This window comes from Mytilus galloprovincialis, chromosome 11, assembly GCF_965363235.1.
Source record: "Mytilus galloprovincialis chromosome 11, xbMytGall1.hap1.1, whole genome shotgun sequence".
In the NCBI taxonomy this organism is placed as follows: Eukaryota; Metazoa; Mollusca; class Bivalvia; order Mytilida; family Mytilidae; genus Mytilus; species Mytilus galloprovincialis.
In genome coordinates this window covers 70,718,987-70,737,543 of record NC_134848.1, presented here as the reverse complement: position 1 = coordinate 70,737,543, position 18,557 = coordinate 70,718,987, and the positions used below count along the sequence as shown (strand labels likewise).

Sequence of the window (18,557 nt, the reverse complement as noted above, 5' to 3'; positions counted from 1 at the left end):
TTAACAGTTAACAAAGCCAAATGCGAGTTTAACAAGAGTAAAGTTACATTTTTTGGAGTCGTATTTTCAAAAGAGGGTATTTCACCAGACCCGAGTAAAGTCAAGGCAGTCAAAGATGCCACACCGCCAACGACAGTTCCAGAACTTCGTAGCTTCCTTGGAATGACAAATTATTCATCTAGATTTATAAGAAACTATGCTTTTATTTGTGAACCATTAAGAAGGTTAACACGACACAACATGGACTGGGAATGAACTCCTGAGCAACAAAACGCATTTGACAATCTTAAAACTGAGCTATCTAGTGAGACAGTAATAACTTATTTCAATCCTTCTCTACAAACAGACATATATGTTGACGCTAGTCCAGTTGGACTTGGAGCAATTATCTCTCAAAATCAAAAGACAATAGCATATGCAAGCAGAGCATTAACAGATGTAGAGTCCAGGTACAGTCAAACAGAAAGAGAGGCACTGGCCATAGTATGGGCCTGTGAACATTTTGACATTTTTATCCGTGGAGCTAAAAATGTAAATATCATAACTGATCATAAGCCGCTAGAGAGGATATGGCAAAAGGCCAAAATACCACTGAGAATAGAACGATGGGGTTTACGTCTGCAACCCTATAAGCTTACAATCAAGTATCAGCCAGGGCGTGATAATCCTGCAGATTACATGTCCCGTCATCCTATTGCTATGTGTAGCAAGACGCGATCACACGAGGAGAAGGTTGCTGAACAATATGTGAACTTTATTGCAAATCAGGCAATTCCAAAAGCAATGTCGCTAAGCGAAGTCAAAGGCGCAAGTTTGACCGATAGAACACTTCAAAAAGCTATTGAATTAACAAGAAATGGAAAGTGGTACGAGTTAAAGAAATTAGATGATCCCAATTTAGATATTCAAGAACTTCAAGTATATCGCAGCATTCAAGATGAACTTGTTGTTCATGATGAAAACATTTTACTAAGAGACAATAGAATTGTTATGCCAATGTCACTTCGTGACCGTGCAGTTAGTCTTGCACACGAAGGCCATCAAGGATTAACAAAGACAAAAGCGTTCATCAGATCAAAAGTTTGGTTTCCCGGCATCAACGACAGAGTAGATTCACTCATCAAAGATTGCATAGCATGTCAAGCTCTAACACGTTCTAAGCTAATGGAACCACTCAGAATGTCAGAAATGCCAGGAGAACCATGGACTGCACTAAGCGCAGATTTCTGTGGTCCACTACCGTCTGGAGACTACCTATTTGTGATAACAGACGAATATTCTAGATATCCTGTAGTTGAGATAATAAGATCCACATCAGGTCACACTGTCATACCAGTGTTGGACAAAGTGCTGGCGGCATATGGGATTCCAAAAATACTAAAGACCGACAATGGAAGTCCGTTTAATTCATATGAATTTAGAGAATATGCTGCCAGCATAGGATTTTCACACAGGAGAATCACGCCAAGATGGCCACGGGCTAATGCTCAAGCAGAATCGTTTAACAAACCCATGATGAAAAACATAAAAGCAGCAGAGGTAGAGAGGAAAAGTTGGAAACAATCAATGTATAGATTTTTACGGCAATACCGCAATACTCCACATAGTTCAACAGGAGTAAATCCTTTCAAATTGCTGTTCGGAAGGGAAACAAACACAAAATTACCGAGCATACCAAAAGAAAAACGACCAGAACTAGATGAATATGCACGCCAAAACGATGAAAATGCAAAGACACGAATGAAACATTTAGCTGATCTGAAAAATAAAGCTAAGTCAAATGACATTGAAGAAGGAGACACTGTGTTAATTAGAAATGAAGTTAAGAAGAACAAATTAACACCGACATTTGATCCAAAACCTCAAACCGTCATCAAGAAGAAAGGAACCATGATAACTGTTTCGGACAGCGAAAAGCAAACAACACGCAATGCTTCATTCTTCAAAAGTACAAAACACAGTGCCAAATTCTCCGATCAATTGGATGAAGAAGAAGAACTCGATATTGAAATTCATCCGAAGGAGGAAAACAAATCTCCAATTCAAAGTCGTCCAACACGTATCCGCAAACCACCATCATATCTTCAAGATTATGAGTGTAAAGTGAGGGGCATAATAATCCCCTAAATATGCATTCAAAACAGGATATTGTGATGGGGCATAATAATCCCTTTTTAAAAGTGCATAATAGTTATTGTTCATTATAGAAATTTAGTATTAGTTATTCAGAAATAGATTTGCAATGTGTGATGACCAAAACCTGATGAACATTTCAGATGAGATCTACAGAAAAAACTTTCAGACAAACAATACAAACTTGAACATTTGATTGCTTAACTTTTATATTGACATTTAATTATTTCAGTAATTACAAATACAACATTAATAGACAATCAATAATATAAATCCGTCCGATATTTATATTTGTTTATATGATCATAATACTCATTGTTTCATTTGCATAATATAGAAGTTCTCATCCATACATTTATTTAATCATTTTTCTTGTGAAAAAGATATATGTCAATCACTTTTCTATTTTTATTTTGTTAAATGATAATCTAGTCATAGAAAAGATTTTCTAGTCATTTTAGAATCTAGTCTTTATTTTTAAATTTTATAATTCTCTTTTGAAATTTATCTTATTATAGATTCATAAATTCAACAAAGGGAGGAATGTAATATCCTACTTTATCATTGTAAGAATTGAGTTATCTTTCTTGGGACACAGACCTATGTAGTTGTACTACATATCTGTTCCGTATCTGTTTTGTATAATACTATGATTATGCTACTTCCCTATTAAATCCATGTGCAAGTCCATTGTCCTTGTCTGAACGCCTAAACCTATAAATTACCAGAATATCACACACACCACACATTTTTTAAACTAAAAACTCTAATGATGATTATGGCCAAGTTTGGTTAAATTTGGCCCAGTAGTTTCAGAGGAGAAGATTTTTGTAAAAGTTAACGATGACGGACGACGACGACGCCGGACGCCGGACGCAAGTGATGGGAAATGTGCCAGGTGAGCTAATAACTTAAATGATATAGATAAATTAAAAAATATCCTCAGTCCTGAAACAAAACAGGACACTTGCAAATTAGGGTCCTTTTAAAAAAAGTCACTAAGACTGAGGACAGGGAGTCCTTGATATAATTTGAATCTCTTATATATATATATATATATATATTGATTTAAAGAAAGACAAGGATTATAGTTCAAAGTGTCTGCATTGTTTATTTTCATATGTAAACTGTATATTATGTATACTGTTTTAAGCCATTGGCCCATATGGGTGTAAAGTGCTTTTTCAATAAAGTCAAGTATTAAAATTTCGAAAGTCTTAAAATAACTGCATTCGGCTCTTATTCTATTAGCAATAATATACAGCAGCTACAAGGTTAAATAGCAGAATTGACACAAATTCAAAACTGCATTGTATGCCAAATTTCGTGTGAAAGGACGACGGCGCATACGCCAGTTATTGATATTATTTACATGGCTTTGAAAGTTCTTGTGAGCTAGAGGGTGATGTTCAATGTTTTATCTATGTTAACAACTGAGCCTAATTTCTAACAAGGAAGTTGAATTTACCAAAGCAAGGTTGTCATAAAAATCGTTGAATAATATAAAAATAGATGGTATAAAACTACTAAATAGTATATATACCTGTGCTGCTAACATATATGTCACTACGGTTTAATCCTCTGTTCTTTGTCTAACTCAAATTTCTTGTGTGGTCGTGACGTTGTCGTATATATATATAAATCACTATTAATAACTTTAATTCGATAACGAGACTTTCCAATCTAAACTCGGTATAAGGAAGGAAGGCGGGAACTTTAAAAAAGATATCAGACTATCGTTATAAGAAAACCAAACTGTCCACGGAATGGGGTTGGCTGAATTTACTGTTCGGTTCCATTACAAATAAACAATGCATGTTCTTATATTTCATTGACAATTATTTTTATTTGTCGAAAAAAAAAAATTAGTCCGAGAACAATACACAGATGCATGTTCGATACATTGAACATGCAATCATTTCTGCCGAGAAGATCTTAAACAGTATCAAAAACCAAGTCATTGTTAATGTTCGTAGCGATTAGCAAAGCAAGGCTCGACACTAACTTTTTTAACAACTAAACCTTTGGACAAAAAAAAACTAAACTGTATTACTTGTTAGAAAGATATATGTTGTATAATATATATAGTACATGTTTCAAAATTTTAATCTACTCTGTATTTGTTGGACGGATTTCTATTTGTGTCCATCTGATGTGTTCTTATGTTGTATATTGTTACACTACTATCCATAGTTAGGGACCGGGAAAAAAGGGGGGGGGTCTTACATGTTTAAACCCCGTCACATTATGTATGTGCCTGTCCAAATTCTGGATCATGTAATGCAGTGGTTGGCGTTTGTTGCTGTGTTACATATTTGTTTTTCGTTCATTATTTTATACATAAATTAGGCAGTTAGTTTTCAAGTTTGATTTGTCATTTCGGGGCATTATATAGGTGACTATGCGGTATGGACTTTTCTCATTGTTGAAGGATGTACAATGACATATAGATGTTAATATTTATGTTATTTGGTCTCTTGTGAAGAATTGTCTCATTGGCAATCATACCACATCTTCTTTTTTTTATACTTTTTTCATTAATATTGCTTCAGTCAAATTGCTATTTTTGTATATTTTGTACTGTTGATCATGAATTGCTTTTTCAAATTTTGCATATCAATTTCTGTTTTCATTGTACTGATTAAGTAAAATGCCCATTACTCCTTTGTGAAATAAAAATGAGTTGATGTTGTATCATTACTTATGAGACAACTATCAAGCATAGATATAGGAAGAGCTGGTATGAGTGTCAATGAAACAACTTTCCATCCAAAAAGCAATTCATAAAAGTTAGCCATTATAGGTCAATGTACGGCCTTCAACACGGAGCCTTGGCTCACACCGAACAACAAGCTATAAAAGGCCCCAAAATTATAAGTGTAAAACCATTCAAACGGGGAAATCAACGGTCTAATCTGTTTTGGACCTTTTTTAATAAAATAAATGCAATGTATAATTCTCATAGTTTTATTTACAACAGAAGAATATGACATCATTCAAGGCTGCATCATCCCCTCTTCGACCTTGTCGCCCCTCTACCCTTGTCTGCATGCCACATATTGCAGTCCCACGGGGACAAGTACTCCAGCCACTAAAGTGTCCCCGGAAACTACTTCTGCCGATTTCATATCCAGGCCAATTGCATGTTAAAGCTTTACACCGGAATATCACATAGTTGGCTGCGGTGTCATCTCCTCTACCCTAAAATATAATTTGATCTTAAACTTATAGATCTTTTACAAAGGTCCTATAACATGGTTAATAAAGATAATAATTCTTATATTGATTATCATAATCCATCAAATAACTGATTTATTTTTATTCTTAATGCCAAAACTTGTGCATAACGGACGTTGGTACTATTAAAAATGTCCACTTAGTAGCAGACTATTTTTCGTACATGTAAAAAAAAACCAAAAAAACATGAAACAAAAAAAACCATTTTTTGGTTAGAAAATTATTAAATTAGTAAATGCAAAAATAATAAAAAAAAAAATACCGAACATCGAGAAAAATTCGAATGGAAATCAACTGTCATATTCCTGACTTGGAACAGACAGTTTTTAATGTAAAAAAATGGTGGATTTATCCGGGTTTTGTAGGTAGCTAAACCTCTCACTTGAATGAAACAAGACTTTCGTTTAGTTATTTATCAGACTAAGAATTTAATTACCTGATTGCCTTCAACTTGCAATGAAAAAGATGTAAGTAAATGCGGCCCCATCCACACTTCGTAAAACCACTCCACCCACCCCAAGGTCCATAAACAGATGTTACAGTGAATCCATTACTTGATCTTCTTTTTTTCGTACCACAGAGCAGTTTTATACCATTCAGCAAGGTATCGTCTCCTCGACTTCCTTGCTTCCCTTCAATCTATTTCAAAATTGAAGAAAACAATATATTATAACTTGGATGGAGAGATGTCTCATTGGCACTCATACCACATCTTCCTTTATCTATATAATAATGATTAATCAAGGTCAACACATCGATTTTTTGGTAATTTCTCAACTATAAACTATATGCAAATAAAATTTCCCATATTAAATATACCATCGAAAATTACTTAGTGACCATAGAGGATATTAAAAGGATAAACAACTTTTCTTTGTTTTTCTTCTTTTCAGCAATCACTTCTAATTCTTTTAAACATTTCAAACAGTTATTATGATAATAATAATAAACAGACACAACATACCTGCTACGCGATGTTATTGTAATTTAAAATAATTATAATACTAGTTTTATTTCACGATTGGCTTTTCTAAGAAAATTGTGAATATGTAAAACAGTATGTAGGATCAATAACAAATGTTGCCTTCAAGTTTCAAGTATCAGGAACAATACATAGAAATTTAACCGATAAAAAAAAAAAAAACACAGTTGAAAATTGATTTTCGAAAAGGTAATTGTCGTGTAAGACATCACTGTATGCTCTCTATAACAAAATGATAAGAAACCAAGTTTACCATGATCATGATGAATTTGTACTGCTATCAACTTATCGGAAGTTTCTAACAACCGTTGACGGCTATTAAAATCGCCATCGGATGCTGTATTTTCTAGTAGTGTAAAAGACCCATTGGTGGCCTTGGGCTGTTTTCTGCTCTTTGGTCGGGTTGTTGTCTCATTCACCCTCTCCCCATTTGTATTCTCAATTTTAGATATTATAGTTGTGAAAACCTGATATAAAGGCATGACATTTATACACAAAAAAAAATATACATAAAAAAAAACCCAACTCACTATTAATAATCTAAAGGACTAGTTTACAAGCCTGGCCATCGTTTCACAAAGAATCGTACGACAATCTTAGATCGTACGTCGGTCGTACGTCAAATCGTAAGTTTTTGACCGTTTCATAAACAATCGTAAGTACAATTTTATCGTAAGTTTGATCGTAAACTTACGATTGTTAACAAGCTGTCGTAAGTCAAATCGTAGTAATTTAACCTGTCGACAATTTGTTAAAATCAACAACATTACATTATCTTAAAGAAAAATAAGTGTCATTGGATCATTAGAATACATGTATTTATGTTATATTGTCCCAATCATAAGTAACTGAAACTTTAAATTCCTGAAATAATCATATTTTTCAGTACATTTGACTTTATTTTCCTTTAATTTAAGGCAGCATCTTGCTTCCAATAGTCCAAATATTTGACCATAAAAACAGAAGTGAGTAAGCTAGCACAGCACTAGATACGGAGCCCGGATAGGGAGGGGATTGGTACCAAACTCCGGACAGTGATCGTTTCCGTTCCGGAACTGTTTTCCTTTACTCCATCAATTAGTGTAGAGTAGTATTCGGGCCCGTATGCGGATCGGAACTGGAACTGCCGGGGAGTTTGGATTGGTACGTCGTGTCACGGTGCTTGTACTAACTGTGTACTAAATACTCGGCAAAAAAAGAAAATTATTAAAGCTTATTTACTAGTTCTACAGCATTCATCACTCATGTTTTACACGGACTTTATGAAGATAACAATAAATACATATATGTCAAGCTTTTAAATTACAATCCTAATTAAGACCCCTTCCCCCCTTTTCCCCCATCTATCAATGCATGTCCTGCGGTTATACACTACAGCGGAGGACGATGTTCTTTATTGATAGACATTTTTGTATATATATTACGATTATTTTAAAACAAATAACAGTAAAAAAATTGAGAAAACAATCATTTATAAGTACATGAATGTATTGGTATTAATCCATAGTTTCAATGTAATTTACTAATTACACCAGTTGCCATGCGCTCTATCAGGTTCACGTCTTTTTTAGGTATAAAATGTATGCCTCAACCCCGTACTCAATACCTGCTTGGATCTTTCTAATAATTGTAGGTTTGAAAACTATGATAATTCACTTTGCCATTATGGGATTGTTTATGTTTATAAATATACTTATCAAATTTCATTTTCAAATTAAGAATATTGTAGGCATAAAAATTCTAAATTTTCCAATCCTAAATATGTTTAATTTATTCATGAAAGTTAGAATTTGGGATCTTAAGAAATGAGCCCGAGCGAAATTATTTTCTTTGTGTCAAAATATTACATTTTTTTTATTGTATAGGCAGCGCACGGTAGGTTGTCTCTTGAGTATGCATATCCACGTAAAAATAGTGTGTTCATTGTATACAGAGTTGCTAAAATATTTTGAAAACATTTCATTGCCCCCTCCCGCTTAGAAGAATTAGATACAAGTTTGATAGTCCTCCTTAACATTCCCAAAATTTTACAAAGCCCCCTTGATTTCCTTCCACTCGCACTTCGGTAACAGATCACGAGTGTCATTCGAATGATCGAGAGAAATGATCGTGAAAGAATACCCAACGGTGGTCAACAATTGTGATTCGGGATCGTGAATGTATTTAATTGAAATTTTACTTTTAAATCTGTGAAAAATCTTTTGTTTTTTTCTAAATACGGAATAAATTCGGAAAAAAATATGTCTGTCATAATGATTCAACTTTCTCGATGACACTGTGCAATTGAATAAATAAAATATGCAGTACTTATTAGGAGAAAACAAAAGGCGCAACACAAGTCTATGGGATTTATTAAAATAAGAACACATTTTGAGCCTATAATGACTACATTTCAATATATAGTTATATACTTGTAACTGAATCTTTAGTCTGACCGATTATACAATGAAATAAAAGGTTTTTTTTCCTTGAAACCGTTTATTGTGTTTTTGGAAAATGACGCAGTCATTGTTCCATTACTGGCGACCTGAACTTCATTACATTTCTCTGCCTACCGCGCTTGGTTTCGTATTTACTATTTTCTATACAAACTGGAATCTGCTTGTGTTATCATTAATTATGCATGAGAGGTCATTGTGTAGTAATCAGCCAGGAACCAGTTTACAAACTAACTGGTTTCTGCTTGTATTCCACTACACTCGGACAAAGTGTTGTAGTTTGACGGGAACCAGTTTAGAATTTGTAAACTACAAAACGTAATCGGTTATTGTTCATTCCGTTTTGGTGTTTCATACCGACTTTTATGGTTTGAATAAGCTTAAGACCCTTTAAACATTAATGTGATAGGTATATTAAAGACTGTTTTACAAAAGGATGGAACTGTTTTGCTTTCAAAGTCGTACTATAGTGATATCTGTTATGTACGGATTTCCACTCTCACCGGTTAATTTCTTTTTTTACACGTGCTTTTGAAACTTCCTGTTTAAACATCGCAAGTTTTAAAATTGTTTTTTGAGTGAATTTAACTTATTTTAACAATCATGAAGCGTTCCAGAATCATTTTCAAGCAGTTTCTTCTTCTCTTTGATGATGGAAAATAGGTTTTTCTCAAGAAAATACCGCAAACGATCGCAGAGGAATTGAAACGTGCAAGTCAAGTCGGCACCTGGTTAAATTGGCATCTAGTCAAATCGGCACCTATTTGACGTCAATTCGGCATCCAATAATATTTGTTATAATATTTTCTATTCAATTAATTAATAACTGTTACCAAGTACATAGTGAATATGTTGTTGTGTATTTAGGTAAACAACGAAACCAAAGTGAAATTATGTTGTTGTGTATAAAGGTAAACAACGAAGCCCTTACCCAAGCTGTTGTTTTTTACAATTAGACAATTATTAAAAAAAAAATGGAAAACTATGAGTCCCTTTCAATAAATCAAACTTTCATGCCAAATAATAAGCAAATTTAAGGTGTTTTTTTTTTTCAGTAAAGTTTAAAAAGCATTAAACAAACAATCCTGTAAAATGCTCAACTGGTTTAAACATTAGTGGCAAGGTTTCGGTGCAAAATATAGTTGCAGTGGCGGATCCAGGGGGGGGGGGGGTTCCGGGGGTGCGCACCCCCCCTTTATTTTTGCCGATCAATGCATTTGTATCGGGACATATGTTTTGCACCCCTTTGCACCCCCTTTGCCCTGGGTTAGCACCCCCCCCTTTCGAAAATTCCTGCATCCGCCCCTGAGTTGACATGCATTTTGTGTCCGGACACATGGACACAACGATAAATTAAAAATATTGAATATAGTAATTCAGTTTAAATGCTTGATTTAACATAAATGACCTAATGACAAATGACACAAATAAATCAGATTCAATTTTCTTAATATAAATTATACTGCAAATTTCTTTTAAAGTTTGCATTGTGTTTAGGCACCGGTCCGGACACATCCATATACGGAACATATAGGTTTAAATGAACCGGTTTAAATAATGCATAAAAATATCCAATATCTCATGTATTAGTCCAAATAATTATGACGTCTGGCAAGGCTATTTTATTTTTTTTTCTGTGACGTCTTCCTACGAAGTTCGTAGGAAGGCTTTCTTAGGAAGGCGTCCCAGAAAAAAATTAACATACCCTTGCGGTCATAGAAAGGTGTCTCAGAATAAAATTAAAAAAGCCTTGCCAGACGTAATAATTATTTTGACTACTCATATATATATCATTAAAAATACACCAAAAATGTCATTTAGTTGAGAAAAATAAATATATACAAAATGTACAATGAACACCCAAAAATGTGAAAGTTAGTATTTAACTCTTTTTGCTTAAATACTGAAAAAAAATCTGGCAACCCCTTACTTATTTTTACTCTTTTTGCTTAAAATACTGTTAAAATATATATTTAACATGGGTGACGAATTGACTATATCAGGTGTCGATTTAACCAGGTGCTGATTTGTCCAGGTGCTGATTTGTCCAGGTGCCAATTTAACCAGGTGCCGGTTTGACTAGAATTCTTTGACAAATGTTTGAAATTACCTGAGTTTCATTAGACCTTTGATAACAGTAACAAAAAGATTATTTACTTAATATTTTGTGGTATCAGGTCTGTTCGCGCCCAATACACTTTCGCACCTTGCAGGTTTGCACCTCGCACGTTCGCACCCAAGGTCTGTTCGCACTCTACTCATTCGCGCTCAATTTTAATTCAAATTCAAGTTGAATAATTGGAAAATCATGATTGTTGTTTTAAATTGCTTTGGTGTAAATACTGAATGTATTTATAGCTTGGTATGAGTAAACCATTGAAGATTTTAAAGGAAAAACACAAAAGATAATTGTTTTTAACAGCTTGGTCCCTTTGATCTGAAACAACGAAACAATAAAATATAGGAACCAAAATATAGCAATCCACTATTATAACCAAAACATGATAAAATCTATTCAACACACAGAAAAAAACCTAGTCAGAATCTCACTTCATTTTGAAAGAAGTCAATGAAACAAAGTTATAGCAATACACTAACCAAAACATGATTAAGAGTTATTCAACACAAAATAAAACGTTGACAAAATACCACTTTAATTAGAAAGGATTATTATTATTTTTAACAATACGCTATCCAAAACATGATTAAGATTTATTCAACACAAATAAAAATGCTGTCTCACTTTATTTTGAGACAATGACAACAATTATACTTGTAAGAAAACACTTGCTTACAGAGTTATTAAACACAAAACCAATTAAGATTGGGTGCGAACATTTAGGGTGTGAAAGTGAAAGGGGGCGAACATGAGTGGGCGCGAACGGACCCGGATTCAGACTATGTACCAGTGAGAAATATACAAGCCTTTCTACGGTATTTATTTGTACAATTCAGGTAGTCTTGACCTATTCATTTGTCTTTAAAAAACAGCCAGTTGTCACCTTCACTTCACACACACACATATATACGAATATCAATTATATGCTTACGAGACATGTTGCATTGTTAAACTAATTACGGTATGTGAAAATCAAGACTTGCATAAAAACTATCCCAATATTAGAGACAGTGGCGTCATTTTTCTTCAGAGCTTTCAGCTCTTTGATTAAAAACAAAGAATTTTGTTGATTTTTCATAAAAATTGACAGTGAAAAATTGGGCAACGTATTATCTCGATCGTGAAAGACAATGCGTGACCAGACAAACGCAGGACGTGTGTGGGTCTGTGTGTTATTTTTTTATATACCGGTGATATATAGCCACCCTTCCCCCATGCATAGGAGATAAGTATACACCTTACGGTAAGAAAAGCAACGAGAAACTACATTTTTACTAAAAAAATACTCTCCGAATATTATATCTGTAATTATAGCAAGTTTTCGTTAAAATAATCAACTTTCTAGTCTGTATCTCGAAAAGACTATCATTGTCGGAGGAAATTAAATTATTTTTTACAATCTATAGTTGTTCACATTCGACAAATGTTACGACATAAGTGTAAAAGTACAAACTAAAGTACACTCTTCATGTATGAACAAAACTTTTGACGGTCTCCACCTATACGAGGATTTACTTACTATAAAAATCCTTGACCTTTAAAACGAGACAAAATGTGTAATTATCATTTTTTTTAAAAGAACTAATATATGGCGAAGATGTATGAGATTATGAGACAAATATAATGATGGAATAGTTCTGTATACAAAAAAGGATATATTTCATATTCCACAAAAGATTGTCGATGTTCTTTATCACATAGTTAGTATTAATATTGATTTATTGTTGATGTTTAACGCCACGTTTCTCTATCTTTGACATTTTTCTTCTAGTTTAGTATATTTACCACATGTACAGTATCCGTATAATTCGAAAATGCTCAAATTAGAATATAAAAACAAGTTTGCACTAGCTTAAGTGTGTGTAATACTTAAACAAGCATATGGTCCGAGAACACAGTTATTTCGTAGTGCATTTCTTTTAGAAAATAAACGAAAATTAAATAATTGACACCTGCGCTTTCTCAATTATATTTTACAGTGTGTTTTACTATGTTTGGGACTAATTATATCAAAACCATAGAAAACTTCATCGACTCTAACCCAAAATATGGACAATTTTATGTTAAGGGGGTCTTGAAAACTTTTCACAGCTTCCGAAATGCTAATTTTAAAGGGAAATTCCGCGATTTTTTACTTATCATCTAATTATGTTCATCTTAACATAAAAAACCCATTTGCAAAGTTTTAAATATATATTCCTTCTAATAACGTAGAAAATCAAGTATTTGTAACTTTTTTGGTTGAATTCTCGAGTGGGTCGTGACGTATTAGCCCGATTTATTGAATTCTGGGAAAAAATAAAATCTGTTTAACTCTTATAGCTTATCGACAATATACGTAATTAAAAGCGCACAGCTGACGAATGGTCGTAGTTATTAACCACAATATAAGAATGAACGAAAATGAATATGCATATACCGTTTAGTATTGATTGAATTAAACTCCTATAAAATTATCTCTAGTAAATGTTTTTGAATAAATTTAATTAATTATTGTTGAGATTTTTTTCATAAAATATTTATTGAACATTTTTACTGATATTGAACTGAAAATATTTACCGTTATTGTTTTGATAATCATTTCAATGCAACTAATGTGTGAGCAGAGTGTGTATATTATTTTGTAAAGGTCACTGTATATTTCTCGGCTTGAGGTCAATTCGTTTACCTTGTAGCTATTTAGCCGCAGGTGTGAGTTCAAGCGTACACAGGTATAAATGTTGTTTTTTGGAAAGGATAAACAGAAAGGATTAGAAAGAGTATGCTGTCACGATGTTAATACACTAAGATTTAATGCACGATGAGAATAAAGATACAATAATTAAATTGTGCAAATTAATTGAAAATAAAATTCAGAGCCGTAAAAAAAAATTCCGAAAGTGTATAAAAATAAAAGGAAACAATTTTTGATTACTTTCTTAGCGGCAATTGGCGTAAAGATTCAAATATGAAGCAAACAATAGTAGTTTTAATCTTTAATAAAAACTTAATGCAATATTACCCAATTTGATATACCATTGTACATCTTTTTGATATCATTGACTTTACCGGAATTTCTTAACTTGTATTCAAATCTGGCTGTGTTTAAATGCTAATAAAACTATTGCAATTTTAAAGTTTTTAATTGACAAAAAAATACAACATACAACATGCATGATTTTTTTTTAGTTTCTTTTTAACATTTTATTCTTACATAATTAAATTCATTTGACAATCATTTACACGAACTTTTTGTGAAAAGAATACCAATTATCTAAGCTTAGGCATTATTTCTTTTGAGGATTTTTGAGTTGTTTTTTTTTAAATTCTATGATAATATTTGTGCAATGTTGAACATGATAGCCGTCATTAATCCAAATAAGTAATACAGTATTTAGAATAGTTCGTCCATACATCGTTGTTCTTGAAACAATCATTATTAGTATACATGTAAGTTTCCTGACGTATAAGAGCCATTGAGGATGAGCTCCAGAGAAAGCAGACTAGTAGCGTTTCGTTCGTTTGTTTGTTGGGAAAGGAGAGGAAATGCAACCGCTTGTACAAATAAACGACAGAATTACCATACAAGCATTTATAGTCAACACAATCAGAAAGAGTTCCCATCGTTAGACGGGGAATATGAAGGCTTCCAAGAATGAACAAGTGACATGTCTAACTCTGAACAGTTAGAAAACGGACTATCGACATCGACCGCTTGTTCTTGATATTTGAAACTGTATGCATATATATACGTATATGTTTATGATATAGTGATGAGTTCTTGCGTCTGACAAAAACTAAATCCCTTCATGGTTATATCTTGCCATACGTTTATATTGGTTTGTAAGGTGATTACTCAAAATCGTTATTTGAAAATCCTGTTTGTGAGATGTAGATTCATTTCAATACAGAAATTTCGTTTCAGATATATTTCACAAGTGTATAACACGGAGAAGCTCTGAAGGTCCATTACTCTCATTTTGTTTGGGTGTGAACCATCGATGTTTACAGCAATATCAAAGAATAAGATGATGATGGTAGAAAGAACTATGGGCGTCATGTGGCAAATATTACATGCATATCGGACAATGAGTTGTCAATCTGTATGAAAAGATTTCCAATACAACCATATTATTGAGAAGGAATGTTTACATGCTACACTCTCGTACTAGTATTACAGGGTTCTTGTGGCGTTCACCTTAGACACACATCTCAGTGTTTTAACGATGTTTAAAAAAAAGACAGAACCAATTTAATGTCATATTTCCCTATTTTTTTAAATATAACTAAAAGTCTTTTATCTGACAAGAATACCCCTATTTAGCGGACAAGTAATTTATTCTTTTTTCTGTTATTGAATACCAAGAAAGAAAATAAATCCCCGAAATTAATTTGAAACTTTGATACTCAAAAGTTTCCCAGCAAAATATTCACATCCCCTGGGGATAATTAGTGTTCGTCCAGTGGCATATATAACAATTGTGATGACGAATTCCTTCCTTTGTTCGAGAACAATCTTGTTGAAATATAAATCTGTGATTTTACTAGGTCCACAGCTTCAATGAACCAAAGCAAAAGTTATACATCGACCTGCATTTAAATCGAATTGGTTCTCTTCTTCTTCTGGTATACAATAGTCTATCGACATTCGATGATTACATACTGTTGGCATACGTGGACTAGTCTTTTTACAACACTTTTACCCCTATTTATTCAAAATATATGTTTTTTTCTTATGTTCAATGTATACATGTATATATTTTAAATTGCCCTATAGTTCCGTAACTTTCTATCCAGTCGTATAAACGAATCGTCGGCAAGTGCGTACATTTTTTTAAATCAATATTTCTGGTTTGTTCCAATCTGTCCTTCACTATTGACAATGAGTATTTATTACATTTTCCCAAATTCACCCTTGGAAAAAATATTTAAATAGATGTTAATTTCATCAAATCTTATTTTTTGGATATTATTTATATTTTTATGAATAATATTCTTTACACCAGAAATGTTATTTATAAACAAGCGTATGAGTTTAGTAATGACAAGTAAGACAGAGTTGTATATTATACATCTGATAGTTCAAAATGGAAAGTTATAAGTTATAAGTTATCAGCCGTATACACTGATCAATACCTGCAGAAGTGAAACGATGCATGAACTTGCAAGCCCGACAGGAAATCGCTTGAATACCTGGACGTGTCACCTCACACCCCTCACAATACCTTTGGAAGTAATACCTTTAGCCATGCTGGTGATCAGATGAGGGAAGATCAAAATATATTTGAAAAAAGTTTATTACTTTAAAGAATTATGAACAAATTAGATTTTCGAAAACAATTTTCACGGAACACTTATTTATGATTTCAACTTCGACTTTTCACCTAATTCCAATATCAACAGTTTAAAAACAACAGACCATGGTAATTTAAAAAAAAAATAAGAATATTTTCCGTATCAAGTTAGTTAGTCGGATAAAACAACCGTACGATTGACAAGATATCGACACGCAATTACGACTACATCGGTTACTGTAGTTTTGTTTCTTTGTGGTTTATAGACATATCGTTTTTATTAATCGGGAAAGAACACAAAATGGCTGACCGCTGAGAATTGATACTCTAAATTTAAAATCGATGGTGATCGCTTATCTAGCGGAATAAAACTTTAATATCTATGAATTTGAGCATTTTTATACAGAATGAACATAATATCAATTTTTGATTTTTTTGCGAAGTTTCCCTTTAAACCTTTTTCAGCTGGACAAAATCTCTTCTTTACTTTAAAATTCAGGACCCAATTTTTGTTTACAGTGTAATTGCTATTTGAGGCATAAAACATGAAGAAATAAATTTGGAAGGAGTATAAAAATAAATGGCAACCAACACACTGTCCACACTAGGGACTATGTTATTGTTCCCGGACCATATTGATGTATAAAATTAACATGTTCTATTCTGAATTCACGATCATAGCGCAATCGCAAAGAAATTGAGCCAAAGGGGTGTGTAATAGCGGGATTTAATTAAGATTCGCCCTTTATATATACAAATAAAAAAATAAGCATGACCCAAATGAATGAGTAATTTGGGCCGGAAAATTGCAACTCTCAGATACAAAACAAAATAATAAAAACGATGTATCCTTAACATGTTTATATAGGAGAAGAACATATATAGGATAAGAACGTGTTTACAAATGCATTACACGTAACATGTATACTAGGTTTATGTTTAGGCCCTAAACACATTTTTTAGAGTGTAGACATGTTTGCTTTTACACAAGGTCATGTTTTTCTCTGACTATTTATGACGTCTTTGCACGAAATAAATTGGATGTTGGATGTGTACGGATTTGTGATTTAGTCTTAGATGCATGATTTTTTATTAGTTGTTGGAGGCTTTGAAATAGCTGCCATTTAACTACGAGTATTCTCAGATCTGTACCTAGTATCTTTTTGTTGTTGGGATGTACAAGTACCCGTCCACGTCCACTTGTATTTTAGTCCATCTGATGAGTTAAGCCTTTTTCAACTGATTTTTATAGTTCGTTCTTATGTTGTTATGTTTGACACTGTCCCATGTTAAAAGGGGGTCCCACTAACATGTTTAACCACGCCAAATGTATGTATGTGCCTGTCCCATGTCAGCCTGTAATTCAGGGGTTGTCGTTGCATATTTGTTTTTGTTCAATTTTTACATAACTCAGGTCGTTAGTTTTCTCGTTTGAAATGTTTTACATTGTCATTTTGGGGCCTTTTATAGATGATTATGATGTATGGGCTTTGTTCATTGCTGAAGGACGTACGGTGACCTATAACTGTTAATTTCTTAGTTATTTTTTGTCTCTTATGGAGAGTTGTCTCATTGACAATCACACCACATCTTCTTTTTTTATATATATTTTATGCTTTTTTAATCTCCTGATGACTATTATATTTGTTGGATGATACAGTAACAAATGCACCGCATAGCGTTATAAAATATGAAATAAAAATATGCATATACTTTTTACATTTCCATAATTGATTGTTGTTTTGCCAGACAAAAAAAAACCTAGACACGCACAAGAAACTTTCACAATGCTTAACACATTTTATACCTGTTCATAAATAGCATTCAAAGATACTTATAATTTCTAGTAAAAAAGTCCCAATGAATGTAACTGGTTTTTTTTTTTTTTGTATGACTTCATCATTCTTCAACAATATTATAGCAAAAACAGACCATGCATGAAAAAACAACCTCCGACAGTCAATTTTCTAATAAAATCAAAGCAAAAAATTTCTTAATACTAGATTGGACACTTATCATGCTTACCTCACTAAACCTCATTACTATACTAACAAAAAACTGATAACTATTTCAAAATACGATGGTATGAATGTTCTTCCTGGTTTTGAAAGAACGATTCTTTTTATAGACATGAACGCGGCTGTCAAAGAGAGCACCCCTTTTCCATTATAATCGTAAGTTTACGTTACGTTTACGTTACGTTTGCGATCACCTTTGTGAAACACTCGTAGGTAAAATCTTACGCTTAACGTAAGTTTAATCGTAAACGTAAATCGTACGATTCTTTGTTGAGATTTGGAAGAATATGATTCTGAAAATAAATAGCTTTAGTCCTGTCACTTCATACTTTTCACGCATTTTTTTTTAATTATTAT

The 18,557-nt window shown here is 32.9% G+C and overlaps 2 long non-coding RNA genes across 2 annotated transcripts; one reads left to right on the top strand and one right to left on the bottom strand.

The window, feature by feature from the left end:
- Positions 1 to 5,084: 5,084 nt before the first annotated feature.
- On the bottom strand, positions 5,085 to 6,011 carry LOC143051347 (uncharacterized). Its single transcript, XR_012970716.1, has 2 exons — positions 5,807 to 6,011; positions 5,085 to 5,334 (listed from the first exon to the last, which is right to left on the bottom strand). It is a non-coding gene; the product is annotated as an uncharacterized LOC143051347 (long non-coding RNA).
- Positions 6,012 to 10,672: 4,661 nt separating this feature from the next.
- On the top strand, positions 10,673 to 11,724 carry LOC143051346 (uncharacterized). Its single transcript, XR_012970715.1, has 2 exons — positions 10,673 to 10,809; positions 10,842 to 11,724. It is a non-coding gene; the product is annotated as an uncharacterized LOC143051346 (long non-coding RNA).
- Positions 11,725 to 18,557: the final 6,833 nt, after the last annotated feature.